The following is a 24,300-nucleotide window of genomic DNA, read 5'->3' on the forward strand; positions in this document are numbered from 1 at the left end:
TCAGGGCTGCCCCTCGCACCTGCCCGCCGTCCCTGAAGCGTGAGGTGACCGCTCCCGCGCTGCCGCCGTGCCCCTTCCCCGCCTCCCTTCACAGGGCTCGTCCTCGCCGCGGAGGCGGGAAAGCGGCAGCCCCGGCTGTCCCCTCAGTCGCGGAGCTTTCCAGACCAGCCCGGTGCTCAAGGCTTGAGTGTCTTGCAGATACAGTCTTCTGAGGTGGATTTTTTTTCACAGATGGGAAGCAAAACAAACAAAAGTCACACTCTGGGGGAAAGTTTCTCTTATTTTAAACAGTAATGTTGTATTTCAGTTCAGGAGCTCTTAGGTATACCTATTAGATAGAGTAGGAGCCGGCTTCCGGCAATTTTCTTCAGAAAGATTCTCTGGGAGTTGAAATAAATTGTTCATTCTGAGCGTGGAAATGAAGTTGGTAACAGTGTCGTCCATTCTTTAGTAATTTTTAATGCATCGACTCCTGATTTTCCAGCTTACTGCACAGCATCTGTTTCTGACTGAATAGGTGTGTTATCAGTGTTGCAGCCCTGTTGGAGGAGGATGAGAGACAGGTGACACTCCTTTTCCTTGCCTCTTTTATTGCCCCTTGCTCTAACTCCTTGTCCTATCGGGTATGAATGCCATTGCTGTTATTTTTAGATAGGAAGGAGGATGACGATGTTTGGAGGATGTTAAAGGCGCGTAGCTGCAGGCAAGTTGAAAACTGCTTTGGGTATAATATTCACTATGGAGCACAGTGTCCACCCTGAGCCAGCGCGTGGTAGGTCTGTGGTGCACAAGGATCTCAACAAGTGCCTCTGTGAGAAATCAGTGCTTTTTAATTGAGATGTTGCGGAAGGCTTGCATGACCCTTGAGCAATTTGCATATGTTAAATGTAGGTAATAAGGTCAGGCAGAATTGTGGTTTCTGCTTATTGTATGCATGCACAAACACACATATATGTATATATATGCTACATATATACATGCTTACTACAACAGCTGGAGGTAAAGACATTTTATGGTCAAAATCCTAAGATAAAAGACTGATAAAAATCAGGGTTTATGATCTAATTATTGTATTTTGATTTTAAATTCTATTTCTAAGTATTATTTTAAGTCAATTCAGGATTGTGTGCTTATATTCCACATTTGAGGATTCTGGAGTCTTTAGGTAGTCTGGTAAGTGGTACCAACTTCATTTTAGTGGTGGGAAAACAGCTGTCATCTGAATGTATTTAATTGGGAGATGACTGTGTGCAGCTGCTGAGATAATTGTGTGCTCCATTCTCTTTAGTGTTATGATAATGCCATTAGATGACAAAACAGTCAATGGCCATAATTATGAAGTGTCTAACAGTTGTGCTTGAACAACGTAAAACACTTTCAGGAATAGGAGTTCCTTTTTTTTTTCTCTCTAAAAAGGAGTTTTAGGCAGCCATCTTTTATGATTTCTGACCTCTTTCAGGTGTCTCAATGTATAGAAGTGACAGTAAATTGTGTTCAATATCTTAACTAATCTTCTCTAAACCTTAACAGTGGGCCTAGGAGAATCCTGAAAAAAACCTGTTAGATTCCTTTATCTACCTAAGATTCTAGCCTGAATGTTAACTTTTTTTTTTTTTTGCAAGTATTAGCAGTGTGGATTAATCCTATCTGTGCAAGAATTAAGATTTTGTAGTTCTACTTTAGGAAAAAGATTGTAATATGTATGGGAAGTCATTGGCTGTCTCTCCCCCCAATACATGCTTATCCGTGGTGTAAGCATTAGTCCCAGCGTTTCCCCTCTTTCCAGAAGAGCTCTTCTGATGCGATGGTGAATGACAGCGGCAGTAAATATTCTCAAGTCTCCAACTAAGCATTGTGCAAATTCCTTCTCTTAGGACTCCAAGAGATGGAAGAGGTTATTAACACCCTCATATGTTTCTTGAAAGACAATCTACGAGTACCATGTGTGTATTTTTAGGCAGCCTCACTCTGATTTCCACCAGCAGAGGGAATTGAGTCTGTACTGTCCTCAGTACAGTCCCAGCTTCTCCTTATTTATGTGGTAGATAAGCCTGCACTTTTTATGCCCGTTAAAAAACATTTTAGGTTACTGATCTTTGGTCTATACCTCTCTGACTCTCTTGCTTTCTGAGCTCCCAAAGCAATTTCCTGGGATGCTTGCTTTCTGCTGCACCAATGAATGCTCTCTTTGAGTACAGCCCCTGCCAGCCAGATGCTGAGTATTCATAGATTAATAGTTGCTACAAAGCAGAAGTTTGTTACTAAAATCAACTAACAAGGTAGACAGTTTGTGTGATCCAGAGAAGCTGTTGTGTCTCAGTCTCTCTACTCTGGAGGCGGCATGGGACCTGATTTTTGCACTTGGTTTGCTAGCTTTTTTTCAAGCAGTTGGTTACAAGTCATGCAGAGCTGCAGAGCTAAAAAGGACTCAATTATAACACACACACACCCACACACACCCGTCACGCATGCACTTCTCTCCCACTGGAGGAAGTAACTTGATTATTTTGTTGTCAGCATGCAAACAGACATTCATAGAGAGCTAAGCTGGGTTTTACCTTGTGATCTGCAAAGACCCTGGTGGTTGTCTCTCCTGCCAAAATGAGCTTAAGAGACTGATGTCATTTGCCTGTTGCCTCTTTGTGACTCCCTCTGCTGGCTACCTCCTGCTTTATTCTGGGGGCTTTCAGCTGCCTGGGAGGTCTCGGTCGCTATCTTAAAAGTTCAGAGGGGAAGGAAAGGGAACAGGAGTGGTGTTAAATCAGGGCATAAAGTCCAAAGCTGAGTAGAGGGTCCTGGCCAAGATCTAGCCCAAAGATGGGAGCAACGAGCACTGCGGGCTTCTTCATTTTCTATTTATTGCACTGTTCTGTGTTGTGCGGAGTGTGTGGCTGTGTTCTTAATTATATGCTGAAATGATTAAATTTAGAAACAACTCCTGGAATAATCAATGTAACTTGTTCTGGACCTGTATCTCTGGCTGGTTGTTGAAACACTGTTTATCAAGTGATAAGAGCTACATCTACTACACACCCTTTTCCTGCTCAGGAATCTTAGTCAGTGGTATCTAGAATACTAATAGCTAAGAACTGATATTCAGAACTGATTTTCCTCAGTTTTATATTATAATGTTTAGAAAAGGCAAGTTGAACACCAAGCTTTAATCCACAGATTCTATGTTGGTATGTTTGTTTCATATTGTTTAGGTTGCTGTATGTTTTGGTGTGCAGCAAAGCCCCTTGTGTACCCCCGATCTAAACAGTGGAATCTGGTTATCTTGTACAGCAATAGAGGGTTGCTGTACTACATCAGGCCAATGACCTGTTTACTTCTAAATTGTTATTTCTTTCAAAAGGTGAGTGAAATACCTATTTTCCAAGATGCAAAATGTATATTCTTTCTTTCTTGTTGATGTTTTTAATCTTCCAGGATAATTGGAGATCACAGTCACTGATTAAATCAATTGAACTATGCACAGGTCTTTTCTAAGATTTGTCTTATTTGCTCGGACCAAAGAGCAGAAATATCTCAAGTGAGCAGAATAAGAAATGAATTATTGTACCTCATTTATACTAGATTTTTATAGGCTGTGGAAATAGTCTCTATGGGGAGAAGGAAAGGGGAATTCACTATTGATGTACCACTCAAAAAACCTGCCTAAAAGTACTAGTGGAGATGATAGAAACTTTCATTTCAGCTACGTGACTTGGTTTGTTGTTGTATTAAATTTCATTTAAATATATGAAGTGTATAAGTATACATACACTTAATTCTACCAGTGCAAGTAAATTGTGCTCAATAGCTGAAGACTTACATGGGTGGCTTCTGCAAACACAACTGGTGGTTGCTTGGAAACTTGGATTTTGCAAGGAAGAGCTTGCCCTGTTGTATGGCTGCATGTATGGTAAGGTCCTGCCAGAGCCACCAAATGCCCCTTGTCTGTCAGAGGTGAGGAAATGACTGAGTGCCACTGTTCTCAATGACCTTCAGAGCTAGGGCATCTTATCACACTTATCATAGTAGTACACCTTGAGATAGTGGCTTTGAGAGGTGAAATGTTCTGTGGCCTTAACGAATCAAGTTTTCAGGCTATGTGAAGAGAAGTGGAGGGACAAAAGAAGCTTAAATTCTGTCCTCATAGTGGCCTGCTGAAATCCTGAGACTCTGTCCCAGTGTTGGAAATGACTGTAAAGAATAAGTGAGGTCTTCAGATATTTTAAAAAATTATTTTAGATTTAAGTGCATGAGGGAAGAGCTTCTTCTCACCCTCTCTAAGTAATTTAAAGTATCTTAAAATGTGCCTGAAGAAACTTAAGTTGTGAGCTTTCTGGTGATTTCTCTTTTTCTCAGTATGGCAAATAATGACTTCTGGCAACCTACACTCCATGTTGACTCCCCATGTTCTTTGAAGTGTTGGCCATTACCAGAAAGAACAATTTGGAAACTGATGGACCATTGGTCTGTTCTGGTATGGCAGACTTTTTGTTGCCATGCAAGATAATCAGCTTCTATCTTATCTTTGCATGTGTGTACCTGGTTCAATTTACTTTGCTTTTGTATACGTTTGGTTTAATCAGCAATGATTGTCATTGAGTTTGTTCGAATCCGAAGATGTTTACATAAGCTTGGACTGGCCAGTGGTTGAGATTTGGGAGACTGGTCTCTTGAAACAGGCAAGCTCTCAGAAGCGTGGCTGTATGTGTATGCGTGCAAAGATAAGAAGCAAGGGTAGATAGAATATTCCAGATGCATGTGTATCACGACTTACAGTAATCAATTATTAAAGGCAATACAGTGTTTATATAGTGCTGTTTATATACAGTACTGTGAGGAAGAAGCATAACTCCAACTTAAAATCCCATTTTTGTCATGTTTCCAAATGTACTGCAAACATACTTCCAAACCTACTGGTTCATACTTGGTGTGTAAACTGTGAGGAGGGAAAAAGATCCATAAAATAATTAGTGTGTGCATGTGCTCACACATGACCAAGTTTTCTTTCAGACTGAGTAAACTGAGTGAAAAAAGGGGCAAAACATATAAAGTACTATGTTTTGGACATGAATATTGGGATGTTTAGAGATTTCTGTGGCTTGGAGTCAGACTTTCAGATTATTACTTCTATTTTAAAAGGAGCTGTGTGAGGGGAGGGAGTTCTGTGGGGGCAAAAAAGACTTTGTAATTGTACTGATGTTTAGGTTTTCAAGAAACTGATGGAAGCAGAAGGCTGTAAACTTCTGAACACTAATGCTCAATGGAGACAGGTTGTGTGCAGTGGAGGAACAACTCTGTGGAATGCACACATAGAAGTTATAAATGTATTAAATTTGGGCAGGCTTTCCTGGGGGTAGACCTTTTCTCTTTTCCTATCATCCTTCCAGTATAACATTTCAAGTCCTTCTCTGGTGTTTGCTTTCCTCCAGGAAAAGAATTATTCTACCTTTAAAAGTTGCACATGAATGATCTTAAGAAAAACAGTAAGTGCAGTATTCACATTTCTGTATATCTGTCAAATGGTTGGTTGGGCAATTCTGGCACACTTTCTTGCCCTGGCTCTTCAAGTGCCAGGGAAAAAATGTGCAAGGCTGTGTAGATAGGCCTCTTTCAAAACTTTCATTGCAGCTGAATCAAGGCTAGAGTTGAGATTCAATTGCAGTGAACTAATTAGGCTGAGCTCCAAATGCCTGAGCGCTGGATGTATTACAAACAACGATGCCAACATATGCTGTAGGGAGCTATGCACAGGCACAGTGCTTTGCTGACTTTAAACTTGGTAGTACCTCATTAATTTTGTGTGTTAATAGATTGTTTAATGTGCATTAGTGGCTGAACACAAAAGCTGTGAACACTTGCTCGTTCAGTTCCAGATGGAAAATAGTGTCTTGTTGGGGGCAAGGTGTTTTCTGCCTGCCACCAAGAGGTCCAACACAAGTTTCAAATGTGTTGGAAAGTTGCCAGTTGCAAATAAGCCTGATGGGTAGGCTGAGTTACAGAAGAAGAATGTGTAGATTAGTGAGTTTTTAGGTAAGGTACTAGCTCTCCTCATACAGTCATGCTTCATCTGGCATAATGGCCTGTGAGAACCATTATAATACCAGTAATGATAATGGAAGAGCATGTGTATTTGTAAGCTTCTACTATGATAGTAGCTACTGTGTTTTACCTCCTACCAGAAAGATAGATATATAGATATGTGTGTGTATATATATATTTTTTTAAATAACAGAGGGAGTGTTCAATGCTTTAGTAGTCAAACTTAATATTAATTTTACCGTATGTTTTTAGAGAGTGATTTTTTGTTTTCGGTTTTCTTTTTCCCTCAATAGGAAATTCTAAAGCTGCTCTAGATCAAGTAGTTTTCCTTGCCCACCAGTTTGTGCGCACCTGGAGGACTAGAGAGGTGCTTAATGTGAACTCTTCCGTTGTCTGGTATGATCAGTTTTTGAGGACACATGGATTTTCATCTTCCTCTTTTCCCCACTTTGTGGTACAGAATAGTAAAGTAACAGCTGTTATCTGTGTTCAAGGAGCTGTAAGAAATTGCACAGAGTGCAAAGCAGGGCCTGGGTAAGTGTGTAGGTATAGTGCAAGTAGTTGTTTGTGGTTTTTTTTTTAAAAAACAAACCCAAAACAACTTGTTTTTTTTTAAAAAACAAACCCAAAACAACAACAACAAAACCCCACAAAAAACAAAAGTACTGTCCCACAGTTCTTAAATGGCAGTTTCCTCCCTTAACACCCACACTTTACAACAGAAAACTTAGAACCTGGAAAAATTACAATAAAAATAGGCAGGCATAGGGGAAGCCAATGATTTCTTAAAGCTTAGGACAACCACTATGACAAAAGCAAGTTTTTACTCTGAACTGCTTTAATGTCAGAACTGCCAGTGGTGTAAGTTAATGAACACACATTTTCTCAAAACTGGCTGAATCCTTTTTGAGTTTAAGAGAAGAATGTGTCTGTGTGTGGGACTTTATGCAAGGAATACATCAAGCACTAAAACTGCAGCCTTGGAATTTTATCCTTTTGAAAGCTATAAACTACCGAAAACAAGAAATTATACTGAAATTGTTAGGTGGCCTTTAGATGTTCCTAGCAATGTGCCTAGAGTAGGTCTTTTTAGTTTTTCTCATATGTTCTTCACTTTCAATGTGATGCTTTAATATTTTTATGAAAAATGTTAACCAAAGCCGAAATAAACCTAGGACAGGGTTTCTGCATCCTTTTAAGTTTCTTCTGCTTCTGCAAATATTGATCTTGATCTTTGAATTTCATATTAAAGTTTTCAATAGGAACATAAATCTCACACATCTTGCTAATGCCAATGGACTTAGGATATGTTGTTTAACAATACGATTTTGTTATATTTGTGGTAGAAAACTGAAAGGTTTTACTCCTAACTATAAAATCCCTTTTCTTTTGCATGCCGCTTTCTGCTGTGGTTATTTAAAAAGTAAATGCTTTGTTATATAACTTGACTAGTGCTTACTGCAAATGAGAAATATACCATTCTCAGTGAACGAGTATCTTGAAATAATAGAAAATCTTTATCTTTGTTTATCCCAACAGGTTGTGCTCTTGTTTATCATCTGTTAGCTTTACTCTAACACACCCTGGAAAAAAATAGAGAATACATTTTCTTTTACAATAATAGGAAACTATAATACATTTGTTGAAGTGATATCTGTTTAGATTCTGCAAGAAATGATCATCATGTGTTTCACTTCACTATGCAAATAGATATTTCTATGCAAATAGATATTTACTTTCCAGTGGGAGCAACTAGTAAAGATAAAAGGTAAGGACCAACTAGTAAAGACAAAATCTTGTATACACATCTCCAAAATTAGAGGAATTAAAATTACTTGCCAGAAAATGTTCACAGGATGCGTAGAACTCAGTTAAAATTATTTTATTTAGAATAAGGTATTTTTTTCTGAGAGACTAAGCATCTTACGGTGCTAATTCTGTATGAACTTTTACTTTGTCCATATGGCTGTTGTCTCTTAGTAAATATGTTAAATTACGTAACATATACACCCAGGTTTTTCACCATCTCACTAGTATTTTTGTTGTAGATTTCTAAAAATAAATGGTCCTCCCTCTGTCCTTCCCTACTTGCATGTGTTCTAGACTGGGCAAGAACACAGACGTGTCCCCTCTGTTTAGACCAAAGAGTGGTCACACTTGCAATAAGCTGCTCACTGTCAGGCAGCAGTCTTGAACTGGTACAAGAAGATTGCGCTAGCTTGGATATGTATAACTCCAGTGCTCAGAAGTCACCAGTCTCCACTGCAAATGTACTCCCTGAAGCCTTGGGGATACATTTAACTTTTTTCAATTTTTAACAATATTTTTCATTGCAGTGTTAATATTACATAATTTTATATGGGTTGGATAGGGAAGAAAAGTGGGTCACAGTTCGAGAACAGAATGTAAATTGTCCATCAGGTTACTTCCCTGGATTCTCTCCAAAGACACTAGGTTAAATAGCAGAGGCATGGTACTGGTGGCAAAGATTACAGAACCCTTGCTCATCCCTAGTACAACAAAGACTGCAGTCTTTGTAGTGAAAGTATCTTCCTTCTGCAAAGTAAGGAATTACCTTGAAAGAATGTTTGTTCCTGCAGCAGCTATCCCCTTCCCAGTGAAACCGCATCGTCTGAAAATGGGCTGGAATTGGCTAGACTCTACTTTTTCACAATAACCCTCGAGAGTACCACAGTCCAAATAAGAGCTGAAGTAAAGGTGCCTCATCTCCAGTAAGGATGTTGACAAGTAGAGCAAAGGAGAATGGATGCAGGAAATAGTTGCTGCTGCTAATCTCATTCTTACACCCTTCAAATGCCTCTGCCCAATTACCTGTGCAGGGAAATGGAGATAGGGGACAGATACCAGAGGAAAGATCTTCCATCCTGTGGCTTCAGAATAAGAGAACGCCCTGTACTGATCATGTTAAGAATCAGTGGTGTTTGTATTCTGTAGAACAAAGGCTTTATCTGTCCTTTACAAACTTTGGCAAATAGTTCTTAATTTTTTTTTTTCCTAATATTCTTCCTAAGTAGATCTAGTTGAGATTATTTGATTTGTTTGTTTTTCACTCCTGTCTTAGAAGACACCGAAATGCCGTCAAACCTGACAATGAGTAAATAAATGTGTATTGCTTTATCTGTAGTGTGAGTAAACTTCATGTGATTGTATGCTGTTATCTTATCTGTGACCCAGAAAGTATTTATAATGGATTATCTCAGCACTTCACACAAAATAAACCTGCTCACGATGTTGTCTATGTCAACAGGTCATCCAGCATCCCTGTACTAAACAGTCTGGGCTCCCTGTTTCAACAGTATGTAAAGTATGACAGGCACAGACATCTAAGTCTTACACGGTCATGTTGGTTGTACGCCTCTGTAGTTCTGTTCATTCAAGACAGCTCTTTTTTACTATTATGACATGACCTTATTTGGACAACTATGTATTTGAACCATAAAAATGAGAAAAATGCTACAAGGATGAGGGAGAAAACAAGGCTTTCAGATTCTGCAGGTTTTGCAGCAAATGCATGGCTGTAGCTGTACTGTGTTAATGCTAGGCCTTCTTGGGCACGTGAATTGCTTGTTGCACTCTGATTGTCAAACACTGAGGTTATCTCTTGATGATGTCTGTGCCAGGTTTTTTTGGGTGGTTTTAATATAAAACATACATTCATCAAGTCTCACTGTAAAATGAGACTGAGAAATTGAGCAGACTGTGCGAAAATGTGATGTACTATGAGACGAGCATGATATCTAGAAATTTTCAGTGGATAGTATCTGTTAGAGTAAAGGGACACTAGCTTTTATCTCTTATATAAAATAGTATAGATAGTGTTCAAGCAGGTTTTGATACTAGCTGTTAGCCTCTGCTGAGGTGGTCTCCTTTTTCTGAGGAAAGTTTCATATCAAATGCCTTTCTCTTCAAACAAACGGTGTTCATTTCAGGAAACCTGCATGTGGTTTGTGTTTGTCATTATTGAAATAATGTATGCAAAGTGCCACGTGATTCTTCTCTTGAGGGATTCTGCTGGAAACTACCTAGCAAGTAATCAAACTATTTCTAAGCACTTGGAGGAAATCAGTCTGTTAGTTTATACAATATATGTTAGCAGTCAACATGGATTGGTCAAAATCCAATAATCTGTCAATTTAATTTCAGACTGTGATGGAATAAAAGGGTTGGTGGCTAGAGAAAAACCAGATGTTGCCATATATATCTTTTATCAGATTCTTGATACTTCCCTTGTTTGCTTATGAACATGGTTTGTTGATGCAATTGGTACTGTGTGGATAGGAAATGGAAACTGTGAGTACTGTATTTCAGCAAGGGTGTAGACCAACTGAAAAAAAAAACATCTGGGGGAGAATAAGAGCCACCCAAGGACTAGAAAACCTGATACTGTGATCTAAGGAAAGATAGCTTAGCATAAAGAACAACAGTGGGAGAATGGAAGGTGGGTGACTTGAAGTCTTCAAAAAAAGACTGCCCTAGGTAGGAGGAAAAAGATCTGTTCTTCATGTTTAGATGAATTGGATAAGAAGCAATGGTCTTTAAAGCATACTCTGAATTTCTCCTGTTGCATGGGAGGGATAGTGGAGCAATGAACTGCATTGCCTGGAAAGGCTGTAGAATCTCCTCCCTGGAAGGCTTTAAGCGCAGGCTAGACGAATATTTATCAGGGTTCATCTAGGTGTAATTAACGTGCTGTGGGACAGGTGTCCAGGATTCTGCATTCACACTGTGAAAGGAATATGTGCAGATCCTGGGAGCTGGGCAATTTCTTAACCTTGCAGCACTTGAGTTCTCCTGCATTTGGCATGTGTGTGTGTAAGGTGGAGGGTTGGCACTCTTTCTGTCCCCAGCCTTTCTGTTTCTTCCCCTGAAGTACCTTTGCTCCTTTCATGTTAGCTCAGTCCAAAACCTGCTATGAGTTTTTTGAGAATGGGTTTGTTAAGCATGCCGCCTTCTCTGCTGTTGATGGCATCTCTGCAGGTAATCTTCTGGCCTTTGCGCTACCTGCGATGGCCAGATTCCTTTGACTCTTGGGGCTTTAGCTGCATGGATACACAAAGGATATGTGTTGTTTAGGTACTTCCTCTATTGATCCTTCCAATGCGCTTACGGCAAGATGGAGTCAAATTTTAAGACTTTTCAATGCATTGCTGCTGTGGTAACAAGAACCGCTCCTTTCCCATCCAGGTTCTTCTGTCTTGCTGTTGAAACTGGCAAAGATCTTTGGGATTAAATATTACGTATCGTAGATTGTTAGTTGAATCCAACATTTCTGAATTTACAGGCTGATTTAACAGTGAGTGGCTCATGGAGATCTAGCAGGTTGTGGTGGGTGGGGGGCTCTTCTCACATAGCTAAGAAAAGTGACAGTTGTATCAGGGTTTCAAAGGAAATGTCTCCTTTCTGTTTACTCTCTTGGCATCATAATCCTTAGCAGTGACAGCTTTGTTGCTGAAGCAAAGACCTTGCATGCTTTGGCTGTCTTGTGAGAAGTGGATCTATACCTCGGTCTCACTATGGGGAAGTTTAGAGAGCATCTTGATTGTTAGAGATATCTTCCATCTGGTAGCATGCATGAAGTTGGGTCTACATTGTTCACTACTGTTTTCTACTTTGGTTGTTTCCCATCCCAAAGTAGTTTTCCATCTTTTTGAGAATAGCCTAGTTTATTATCCTTGATAGCAAATATCAGATGCCTGGATCTTGGATAGAGTTACCAGAAATAATTTCCTTCATTTCTGTCATTCTCCAAAATGCTCCCCTCCCCCCTCCCCCCCTCTCCCATGTGCTGTGTTTACTCCCATCCCTTTTCTGGTACCCCTCTCTGTAAGAGATAGATAGACTCACAACTGAGTACGCCGTTGAATAGATTTTCCTGTATCTCAGGGTTGATGGGTTTTGTTGCAAGAACTTTCTAGTTTCAGCATGAAAGGAGGTGTCAACCCATCTAGGACTTAACAGAGCTGAATGATCTCATCCACAAGTGATGGGTGATAGCTGTGCCCTTGAAAATCTGTAAGAAGGGCATTCTGTGTCTCTCAGCCTTTGAGTCTCATTTTACCAGAAGATTATTTTGTGAGCTGTACTTGTTTCATCATGGCATGTGACTATTTTTATGAGGCTCTTTTAGGCTTTCCGTTAGTCCATGAGCCACCTCTAAGGTATTAACAGTAGCAATTGTGTCCCTAAAATTCAGCTGGTTAAAGGGATCATCAAGACAGGTTACCCAGCATCAAAAGTTGCATTGTAATAGGTGAACAGGTGACAAAATCACTCTGTCTTTTGCTCAGTCACTAGGGTTAATTGACATGACCTTTGACTCACTAGTGGTTGGTCCTTCTCCAGCTGAGATGTACCTATGTGCAGGAGTTGCTTTAACCAGGTACTGCCTGGTTGTCACAGATATGTGGTGGCATGCACTTGTATGATGCTCCATGGCAGATAAACTCAGGCCTTCTCAATAATCCTCAAGGTTGTTTGTGTGAAGCTGAAAGAGATCGAAGAACATAGTAATCTCTCTGTAGGGTCTGAGTTAATGCAGTATGTTAAGGTCTTTCACAAGTCTGCAGAAATGAAGTATCCTTCTGTTGTCAAAATTCACCAGAATTCAACATACCTAATTATCTTAATGTCTCCTTTTTTGTGACCTGTCAAATGGTGACCTGAAGTAGTGTCCTTACCTTTATTAAGTTCTGTGCTGTTGCACCTATGTTTAGAGCTTGTGTGGTACTTCACTGAGCGGTTCTGTGGTTATTGTTGGTCTGAAGGACTCTGAGTTTTGCCTATGGGTAGGACTCAGTATGTGAAAGTTGCTAGTTGAAAGTGTTTATCGAGAACCATTTCTAACAATGGGTAATAACGTTATCTACTGTCAGCTGAAGACTTCCGAGATGCTGAAATTTCACTGTGTCCACTCTCTTTCCCACAAGAATTTGTTTGCACTGAATTCTGTATTTGATAGGGAGTTGAAAGGAAAGATAAACCTTTCATCAGATATACTTGTGTCCTGAGTAGAGGGAACACCATATGGGCTCACTTGCCAAATATCACAAAGCTGCAGTGTTACTCAGCTTATGGTGGGGTGCCTGTACATCTACAGTGGATGGATTGTACATGTAATTTATGCATTTCTAAGAGCTCTGCTTACTGCTTAGTAACCTCTTTTCTGTGTAAATTTTTTTTGGGAAAAAAATCCACAAATACATGTTCTAAGTATTTTTTTAAGTAATTTTTTTGTTCTGATTTAAAAAAAAAATAGAGTATTAATTGGATTTTAACTTTGTAATTCCTCCTCCTCACACTGAAATTTTACAGATGTTTTTAACTAGTGCTTGCCTACGTTGAATTGCTAATTTTATCAATGAAAACTTAGGGAGGTGAAGGCAAAAATGTCATCCAGATACTTAATAAAAGAAAAAAGTCTGTTGCCATAGCTGAATCAAGAAATAACAATGGATTTTTGTTCTGGTTCTTTGTCAGGTAAATCTCTGATGTGCAGTAAGCTACATGATGTTCCAGATTCTGTGTTTATATGTGCACATATGTGTACATAACTCTTAGAGTGTTACCAAGCACTTTGCAAAAATCGTTATAATGGAGATTGAGGCCATCATTCTTGTCTTTTTCTACAAATGGGAACTCAAAGCATAAGATTAAACTCAAGTTTTACCCTGTTTGGTGGTAGTTCAACTGATCTTAAATACTTAAGCAATTATTTAGTCATGCCTCCTGTTTGTTTTTATCAATTATATTTCCTCTGTTAAAAGGGATATTTTTATGAGCTCCTCATGTTTCAATTGCCACCTGTTTAGAGGAAAAAAAAAGAATCAATACACCTTCATTTAAAGTTGTTTACTTAATGATCCAAAACTCAGTAATAGGGAGCTTGATCGAATCCATCAAGTGCCACTAGCTGTGAGGTGTACTGGTTGCACCTGGCTTCAGGACAAATGCAGTTTCAGAAGGAAGGAAGAAAAGCAGTCTTGCGATGTTAGGAAAATAACAGCCATGTGTATCTTTGGTTTCCTCTGCCCCCTATAACAAGTGTAGTCTGATGATGCTTCTGTCTGGTTGCTAAAATGAAGTGCTCTGTGTGTTCATTGGAATTGCAGTCTTTCTCTCTCCCCCCCACATGTGTTAGTTAAGCAGACTACATTGTCATTGCCCTTTTTCTATAGTACCTCTTTTTGCCTGCTTCCCACCCTCCCACCCCTCCCAAACGTTCGAGCCATGAGGTGTGTAGAAGAGACTTTGTATTCTGCTGAATTTTAGCCACCAATGGCTGTGGAAAACCACAGCCATGGGGAAATTTTGCGAGTTTAGGACAGGAACTGAACGCAGAAATCAAATCAATTGGAGTAAAGTGGGGTAATAGGCAGCAAAGGGTTAACCAAAATAAAATTTGGCTGCACCACTGAGATTAGCACCTACCTTGTAAAATAAAACTGGTATTGCAGGGCATGTCTTTTAAAACATATTTAGTAATTGAGCTTTGCTTTGAATAAGTGGTTTCCCTATATAGTTAGGAGAGGCCATGGTGGTGAAAATAGTTTCTTCACTTTTCCCTGTTCTTCTATTTATCTTATGGTAAATGTAGGGAAAAATGAAGTGGTTTTTACAGAATACTTTTAGGGAAGGTGTTGCTATTGCAATGCAAGGAAGATAAATAGCCATGGGAAAGCCAGACAATGTACGCTTTCATTCCCAAAGTGTAAATGTGACTTCTTTATATTAATGAGCTGAAATAAGTATGAATACATGGAATGAAATGGAGAAAAATAGCCTAGACACTAAGGAATAAGGACTGCCTATAAATTTACTTCTTCCTTGCAACTCCTCTGAGACAGCTTTACTGGCTGCTTCATATCACTTTGTTTACAGAAGAGGAGAGGAAAAGACTAGCTCTATCAACACTCCATGGACCTGAATGAAACAATGACATTTACTGGCTGTAGCATTCTCTCCACTTCATATCTCTAAGAAATTTGATACTACTCCAGATGGTTTTAAAAGATGTAAGCGTCTCCACTGCTCTCCTGGACGTAAATGTGGATTATAATTGAGCTGTGACTCCTAGATCAGGCTGGATAAAGCTGTGTTAAGCATAACGGTAGAGGGAACATGTATGCAAACCCTGCACTTGTGCCCAACTGGCAGGGTGTGAGTTGGTTCTGGCCCAAAAGCTAGACAGCTGCAACAGTGTAGGGTTGCGCCTGGGCTAGCAAAGCATCTGAGAGGCAGGGCTTATTAGCATAGGTAGACACTAACAATTCTAGCTGGTGTTGGGACCAAAGTTTGCCCTGAGCCTGCCAGAGGTAATGACTACACCTAACTGGGTGGACATTGCCGCTGGGTACTATAGCATAATCTTCTAGGGCAGGGATCTTCACAACTTGGATGTCTTTATAGCATCTAGTTCTGTGGCAATATTCATGGCTCTAAGGTAGAGTGACAATACAAATAGGTAGCCAGTCTGTACTTCTGAGTTTACCCTGCTCTGATACTGCACTAGTACCTTAGAGCACTTTGCTTTCAGTACCCCACGATATGTGTTAATGCAGTGGCAGCAGGGAGTGACCGACAACTGTATCATAGATAAGGTTTGATCCTTCTTCCTCCCTGACCCACAAGTTAAAGTGAAGTTGTAGGCTGTTTCTTCTAGCTGTAGCAAACAACACAATCTGACTGCTCTCTCCCCTGCCATCCAAGTCTAAAGCTGTTATCAGCACTGCTGTGGCTCTGAAATCACAGTGGTGTTTGATTTAGGGGCAAATTGGCACCTCTCTGACAAGTGCTGGAATGTCCCAGTCTGTCCTTGGGGTGCTGTTGGCATCTTTCACAGCAATAAACCCCCAGTCAACAGTCTTGATCATAGGCAAACACCAGCCAAGCGCACAAAAGTGCTTATCTCCTGTTAGGTTGTGCATTCATAAAAAGCAAAGTCATAAAAACCTTCAGTGGCTGGCAGTTCCAGAGCTTACTGTTAGACTTGAAAAGAAGTCCTGAAGAACACGGAAGAACACAGGCTTCTTATCAGTTTTAATTACTGGGCAGTGGAGAGTTGCCGTTTGTTTAATGCTATCTGGTATTAGCAATTCTGTTTTACACTGTGTGTTAGAGAGATGTTTCTGACAAGTAATATTCTGCTGAATGTAAAATTAAATTCAACAGAAATACATTGTTTTCAGGAAGAACTCAGGTTGAACAACTGAATTCAACAAGTAAAGAAGTGCAAAATGGTGTCTTAAGAAAAGATTGACTGGAGGTGCATACTGCCATGTTAAGATGTTGAATTTTAGACAGTTGCTTTTTTGAACTTCTTTCCTAGCTAAATGTATTTAACTAGGAAAAAAACAGATGCTCCTATATTGTAATTACTTGGCATTGCTGCTGAAACTAAGTTCTGTATTACCTAATCTTTTTAGATTGCATTTTTAAACATTGCATTAATGATAAGCATTTATGTACAAATAGGAACTTCAAAGTTAATGTTCACTGAATGGTCCTATATTCATGCCACACACTTAAAACCAAAATTCATGCCACCTTTAGGGAACTGGGCCAAAGATAAAGTCACTTTGAACAGTAGCATCGATGTTCGTAGATGGTTTTGCCCGTGAGAGTGTCTTTACTTTTTTTTTTTTTGAAGTAAGTTTGCTGGATTTGAGCAGGCATCAAATTCCACATGGGTCTACAAATGGATCACTAGAAACTGGTAGATGTGCAGGTTTTTGAAATGCCAAGCCAGCATTTTAAATGCAATTAGAAGTGCATCTGAGCTACTTCTAAACAAAATAATAATAAGAAAACTCCTTGGATTTTAGTTTGAAAATTACTCTGGAACTGCAACTTTCAAACAAGAAGCTGATATGAAAAAACTGTGTACTTTATGGCGGCTGACAAGGAGCAGACTGACAGCAGTTAGTTAATCAGGAGTAGCTGCAGTGGAAGCCACTTCTCTGATCTCAGCCTTACCCCTTAAATAGCAGCTGTGTCCCAGAGTAATCAGTGTGGTATGTAGGTGGGATTTTCACACATGGCTAGGGAAGATATGTTGGAACGTCCCTCACTGACTTGAAATGAGAACTGCGTTCATTCACTCTGTAGTAGCTTTGAAAGTCTTTAAATGAGATGACCAGAAATAACCAATTCTAGGAGTGTGAGTGTGGCTGTTTGCATTTAATGCTTCATCCTTTTTGTTGAGATGGTCAAGGAAGCTGGTTGTTTTGATGGGCAATTTCTTTGCAACTGTCTATTCCCAAAAGACATGTAGATGAATTGGGGAAGGGGAAGAAAATAATGTGTAGAACAGTCCTGTTGGCACCTAAAAGAGGTGATAACAAGGGCATCTTTATTTTGGTGCCACACATGTACATGTAGAGAATAGATGCCATTACCTCTCCTACAAATGTGTATGCCTGTTAATGTGCTGTTTCGATGTCTGGTATTTGAAGTAGCACACGCACATAATTTCTCTATTTCCTTTCTTTGTATGTATATCTGTCTTAATTTGAAATTCTTTTTCCTTCAGCATTTTTGTTTCTCCTTGTGTGTTTGTATGTGTCTCAACTTCTTTGGACTCTTGGGAGAGCAGTTGTGTATTAGATTAGAAAAAGCAGCAATGGGAAGCTAGAGCTGTTGTTTACTTGCTGTGTTAAACTCTGTCCACGCTTAACGTGGAAGGAAACTGCTTTTCCTTGTGACTGCCAGTTGCCAGCATTTTAGTGTTGGTTGGGTGTTTGGGTTTTTGTTGGGGTTTTTTTTGGTTTGTGGTTTTTTTTTTTTTCCTCTCCTGCATGAGGAATTTCATAGTTGAAACTGTCTTGGCTTATGAAATGCTGAACTACTGATGTCTCTTCAGTTAGCTTCTGGAGAGGAACACTCCTACTGGAATAATACATAGCCAAGCTATTGCTGGCTGGCTACCTGTGCGTGATTAAGTAGAAGCAGGAGGTGGAATCAGTCAGTTTTCAAGAGGTCACCAGTTCAAGTCTGTTAGTTTGGAGTACCCTGGCAGCATTACTATGCTGCTGCCTTTGCTTAAATGGATAGGAGGTGTGTATTTTTTTTTTACTTCTCATCTTAATTTTTCTTTTACTGTTTCCTTGTATTTGTTAGCTTTTATTTTTCTGACATGAAAAGCAAATGTTTACCTTTCGAGCAAAATCTTTCTAAGCATTCACAATTCTAGCCAGGGAATGGATTTGCATTTTCGTTTGGAGCAAGCAGTTCCTGTTACTCATGAAACAGGAGTGGCTTTTTAATAAAGATGCCGGATCTCTGCTATGTAATTACCACAAAATAACCAGTACAGCAATTCTGTAATGTCAACAGCTTGACAACCAAATGCTTTCTGAACTGCTTGTAAGCTCTGGTGTTGACATAAACTCTGAAGAGCAAACTTTAATGCTTAATACATGCACTATTTCTAGATTGGAAAATCTCTCCCTAACCCAATATGTAATACAAATGCATCTACATACCCAGTCTTCTTAGCCAGGAGACTTGCTGGGAGTTCAAGAAATATGAGCTCTGCAGAAGGTATGGTACATGTAGCTATGAATATCTGAGTGTACATTCTGAAGATTAATTGGCTGAATGTAGCCACCTTTTGAAAGGCACCAAGTCTTTACCTTCTCAGGCCTGTGCTGATATTAGATGTTCTGTAATCTGTTTTGAGCACAGCTGATCTTTTAAACAACTTTACTGTCAGGTTCCCATCCTTTTTTTTTTTTGTGTGTGTGTGTGCGTGCAGTGTTTACCACCAAACCACACTGCTTCATGGTAGAGGTTGCTAGGTACTAGGGCAATGCAAACAATAAATAATAGGGATCATGCTGGAGTGTCCTGATGAAGTGTAGCATGGGACAGCCTCCACAATAACCGCTCCTTTTTTTCTAGTCTCAAGCACAGATATCTTCTCTAAGGCTGGGACACATCCTGTTCAAAACAGAGTGCAGTGCATGGAATGAAAAGTGCTGTAAGCAACCAGAAGACATTATTGACAGGTGTTCATGAAAGGGACCTTGCCTGGAGCCAGCCGAGTGAGCTGAAGCCTGTACCCTGGGGAATGTGGAGCCCTGCAGCTCAGCCGGTGGGATGGGGGTTCCAGGCTACTGAATAACTCCGTTTCTGAGGTCTGCCAGGGAGTTATGCATGACAATCTGTTTTGCTTTCAGTGATTTTTTTGTTTTATATATATATTTTTTTTTTCCTTTTGTGGTAATTTGTATTTCAGTTTTAGTTCTCTGCTGTAGGTGGGACTCTTGCTGATTTCAGTGTGATACAATATTTGAAATGTTGAGTATCTAAAAAAAAAAAAAGGTAATCAAAAGCCACTGTATAAGTGTTCATTCAAAAAGTACTCAAACATACTTTATCCTCTAATGAGATGCACTCTCATTTGTTTTCCATCTTCTTGACCTGTGGGTCTTCCACGTGGGCCTGCCAAAAGCATGTTTGCTCTGTGATTGTACGATACATATCTTAGGAAAAACAAGATGAGAGAGAAAGCAGAGAAGAAATGCAGAGTGAAGAAGGGGCAGAGGTTTGTGTAATACCAGCTAAAGCAGTAAAGTTAACCAGGTAAGTTTTTGGTGTGGTGGCAAAGTTAGCCCAACAGGAAGGTTATTAAGTCTAGATATCCTTGTTTGAAGAGCACTTCAAGATCTCTCAAACATTGTTGGCCAGATAACTGCAGTAACACACTGGGGGGTACTTGTTTATCCCTATTCCTTTATCATCCTGAGATGTGTTTCCACAGCATAGAAAGCCTCTTCTAGTGTGTGGCTAGAGGCTGAGGCAGGGGTGCAAAAGCTTGGAAAGCCTCCTTGGTGTCTGCTGAATGGAGCTACCACACCTGAAGACTGCTGTCCGCATTCTTTTATAATCCTCTAGCTCTTGAGCCATTTAAGAGCTATTATTTCAGGTGTGTGACAAAGGCTTTTATGAATCCGCTATTACTATGTGGTTTTCAGGCAGCTGGCAGGAGCCATCTCTCTGGTAAGTCCAAAGTTTCGGTAAGTAAGAGGCCCCAAAAATCAAACTAACCCATCTTCCAAGGAAAATATTCCACCAAGGTTAAACTTAAAGAAGCCCAGAACTCATCATTAATTTTGCTTATACATTCTCTCAGATCGCTTTAAAACATCTGTGTCCCTATCGTACAGTGACTGTTTGTTTACTTGGTGGTGATTGGGTATTGTGTATATACTGCTGTAGGGTGTCTGTATTGTGTACTTATATGCCTACCCATGCTGGCTTCTGGCTAACTTCTTGTTGTTTGGCATAGAGTTCCCTTAAGTCAACTTGAGTTTAGTGCTGTAAATTTCTGTGCTACCTGGCAAATAGATTTGCATATGCATGCAACTTTCAACTAATTGCAGTGAAACTCTTAATAAGGTTGATCATCATCTTCCCTTCTTTCCTGTTACACACATTTGAAAGCATCCTAAGTTAAAATATACTTTACTGTCTGCATCACTGCACTTCAAAATCCAAAGGCATCTTTATTCCAAATTTTTGAGCTACTTGAGTGAGAACTGTAGTTCTCACTCGTGGATTATTGCAGTGCTATATTGCAGTTGCAGACACTCAGCCTAAATTGCCTATCAGTATATGAACCTCTTAACCGCTGGTAGTACTGTCATCGGTTCCTCCTGTGTGTAAACAGTGTTCGAGTCCCTGTGTGAACCTATCCTTTGCTTTGTTTGAATGAAAGTGCCCAGAAACAGAAGAAAACAATGTGCTTCCTTTTGGGTCAAACTAAAAATGGTTTTGGAACTCAATATGTATATATTGTACTGTTAACTCGGAGATATTTTCCAAATATTTTGAGAACGTATCAACTGAGGGAAAGATCAGATCCAGAAATCTGTCATTCTCAAGGCTGTATCCTTTGTGGTGCCTGATGCAAACAGGGACCAGGGAACCAGGCTGGCCAATGGTTCTGTTTCTGGTATGCTTTTTGGATCAGCAAAGCTTCAGGCAGTGATAACAAATGAACTTTAAGCAATTTCATTTGCTACAGGAAGCTGTACTTTTGTATCTATCTAGAGTATAAATAATATGTTGTGTGTAGTGGACAGGTTTTTAATTGATTTATATGAACTGTGGGTGCCATTTTCATTGCTCCTTAGACAACATAGTTCTGCTGGCAGTTAAAGGAGTTCCAAACACTTAGGAGTTTGGAAAAAACCCATCCTGAATAACTTAAAAACTAAAGAAATACTTAAATACTAAAGAAAAAAACCAAAATGACAACAAGCCAAACCCCTAAAAACCTCACCTTTGTATTCACTGCTCAGCATTACAGCTGATACAGGAAAGCACCTACATGTTAGAATTATTAATGACTTCTCTAGTGTATATACTAAATATTTAGAATGTTCTGATATTACCACATATTGATTTTTCTTGCCAAGCTCCACTGGGACTCAAATCATTAATGTTGTTGATTTAAATCTTGACAGTTAAGATGTTGAAAGTTACCTGTCATTACATAATCTTCAGGCTTAATTTATTTTTCCCATTTATTTGGGGTGATGGGAAACAGTTATGTTTAAATCTAGTTTCAGGGTCTGCAATAGCTGAGGTGACAAAGTTGGAGGGAGGAAGAAAACTTATATTGAAATAATCTAGGCTGAATAGCTATTGTTATGTATTCTTCAGGTACTTAGAACTAGAACACCCTATTGAGTCTCTTGTAAAGACAGTCTTGTTGATGGTGAAAACTGACTCAAAATGTTGGAAAGCGTTTTTGGTTTTATTTCTCTAAAGTAACATAAAACCAGGGACAGCGAAACTAAATTATGCTTGGCCTACATTTTGTTCTCTCTTTTCAGTGCCTGTTTTTCTTTTGGGGGAGGATACTTTGGAAGAGAAGAGGGAAAGCAAGTAGAAATGCTAGCAGCCTGTGTCTTGTGATCGGACCTCCAAGAACAATATGCTCAGTTCAAGCAATTGTGAACTTTTCCCTGTATTAATGAAACAAGTGACACTTTTAAAGGGAGGATTGAAAAAAAAAAAATAAAGAACTCAAAACTCCCCAAACTGTTTCATTAGATGACTGAAATTATAAGATAATAGAAGTATATCTTAAGACTCCTCAAACCAGGCAAATGAGAAATTAATTCGTACTTAATGATTAATTAAAGCCCTAATTTGGAATGAGAAACTTTTTTCTTCAGCAATGTCAATTTAACCTCAAGATAAATGCATGCTAATGATTGAAAATTCAAAGGAAAATTGTTCAGCAGCATGAATAAAGTGAAAATCATCCTTAGGCAAGTTGTACACACTTGTGTTCCTCTCTTTGAAGAACTTTGAGTATGCATTCAAGTTAAACTCTTGTATCTTTCAGCTAATGAACAAAAAAAAAATCCTCAAGAAAGACTAAAAACTATAGAAAGACTTTTTCTAGGTTTTTTTAATATATTTGGAACATTTTTGAGGGGAGATCACATATAATCAATTCCTCATAGCTTCTTGAAAGAAACAGGATGTTAAATGTATTCTTCCCAAGGCTACCTTATTGTTCAAGTCCCTTGTTATGCCTTTTGTCCTGTGATGCCTAAAAGGACTTGATGACATGTAGAAATCCCACCAGTCCCTAGCAAATATCGTGGTGTTGCTTTTCAGTCCCCTATCTGCCACTTTTTTGCAGTTTTGTTTCTTTTTTAGACTCCCGAGTTCCTCAGAGGACACAGTATCTTTCTATTCTGTGTGTGCCTGTAGGATGTCTGGTTCAGTGGAGTCCCTGTGCTTCCTTATTGTCCTCTGTGGTTGCAAATAATTTACCATAGTTTATAACTGTTTTTTCAAATGAAAGCAAAAATGAGATGCTGTATTGGAAAAGCAGCTACAAGAGAAATTGATAAACTCTCCTTCAAAAAGGTTCTGCTTTCTTCTGCTTGGTTTGGCATATTTGTTGTTCATAATAACCCATTCATAACACTTGTTGTTTAACAAGTGTTACGCAGAAATGACCCATTCATTATCCATCTTGTGTTAAACGCAATATTCCAGGAATGAGGGAAAAATACAGTGCATGCAGATAACAGTCACACATTGAAAGTTTCAGATGTCCTTTTTCTGCTTTATGCTGTCGTGGCTTCTAGGGGTGTTGGTTGTTTGCACCTCGGTAGTACTTTAAAAAAAAAAAATAGGCAAAAGGTGTCTAAGAACACTTAGAGCTAGCTGCCATTTCTGGCAAAGCAGACTGTATTAATAAGCTTGGCACTCATCTTTTTATGGGTCTATTTTATTGTTTCTACAAGTGCATTTGATTACCCAGAAGACCTTTAGTTTCCTGCCCTCTCAAGGTGGAAAACCGCAACAGTTATAACCATCAGTGCAATCTGACATGTGAACAGTGACCTTGAACGTGTTGGACTTGCTTCCTTGCCTTATTTGGGAACTGCTGGTAAAAAGCCATTCAGATAAAACACAAGTTTGAAGGCGGCACCTTAATAACAGCAGCGTAGTGGTCTAGGGGAAACAATGTTATGAGCTGCACTTTAAATATTTATGGTTAATGAGTTAATGTTACAAATCTTTTGCAGAAGAAACAAAGGCTGTTTGCGTCAAGAGTTTCCATTTTGTCTATTTAAACGGCGTTGGGAAGAACTCCTGTGTGTGAACAATAGCACATGATGATAGAACGCGTTGTTCGGTGTGTGCTCATCTAAGCTGGATTGTTATTGAGTGCCATCAATGTACCTGAGAGGAATAAATATGTGTGGCATTCTGCAAATGGACATGCTCTTGCATTACACTGCTCTGTGGGCTTGGAGGGGTTTTTTTTTTCCCCTTTGCCCCCTATAAGTATGGTGTGCCCTTAGCTATTTGCCATTTGCATCTGCAAACCTAAGAGCCTGCTACAGCTGCCAGTATTCAGTGGAGTAATCCATGGTTGCTGTCTCTTTCAGTTTGTGACTATGGTGTATCTGTGTGTACTTGAGCCCAGTCTTCCCTGAGCCGCTGTGTGTGCAGTGTCTTTGCAGCTGATTAATTGTGTTAAAAGAGGAACACACTTTGAACTGATGAATTTGTTGAGTATTTGGTTATCTGCTTTGCCTAGAATCAAAAGTGCAATGAAGTTAGTTTACTTTGAGAGACTGAATAAACAACAGCATGTGAAAGAGCCAAAACTAAATGAATTATTTTTGATTGCCTGAAAATTTCATTAATTCCCCAGGTATACTGGATATTGTTTCCAGAGATACCAAATAATTAACATTTGAGGGCACC

The 24,300-nt window shown here is 39.3% G+C and overlaps 1 protein-coding gene across 1 annotated transcript in view; it reads left to right on the forward strand.

Annotated features, from left to right (window-relative positions):
• The window catches only part of KCNQ1 (potassium voltage-gated channel subfamily Q member 1), a 371,368-nt gene that overhangs the window by 11,248 nt on the left and 335,820 nt on the right, over positions 1 to 24,300 (forward strand). The gene's annotated exons all lie outside the window — the stretch shown is intronic.

This window comes from Aptenodytes forsteri, unplaced genomic scaffold (assembly GCF_000699145.1).
Source record: "Aptenodytes forsteri isolate BGI_AS27 unplaced genomic scaffold, ASM69914v1 Scaffold8, whole genome shotgun sequence".
In the NCBI taxonomy this organism is placed as follows: domain Eukaryota; kingdom Metazoa; phylum Chordata; class Aves; order Sphenisciformes; family Spheniscidae; genus Aptenodytes; species Aptenodytes forsteri.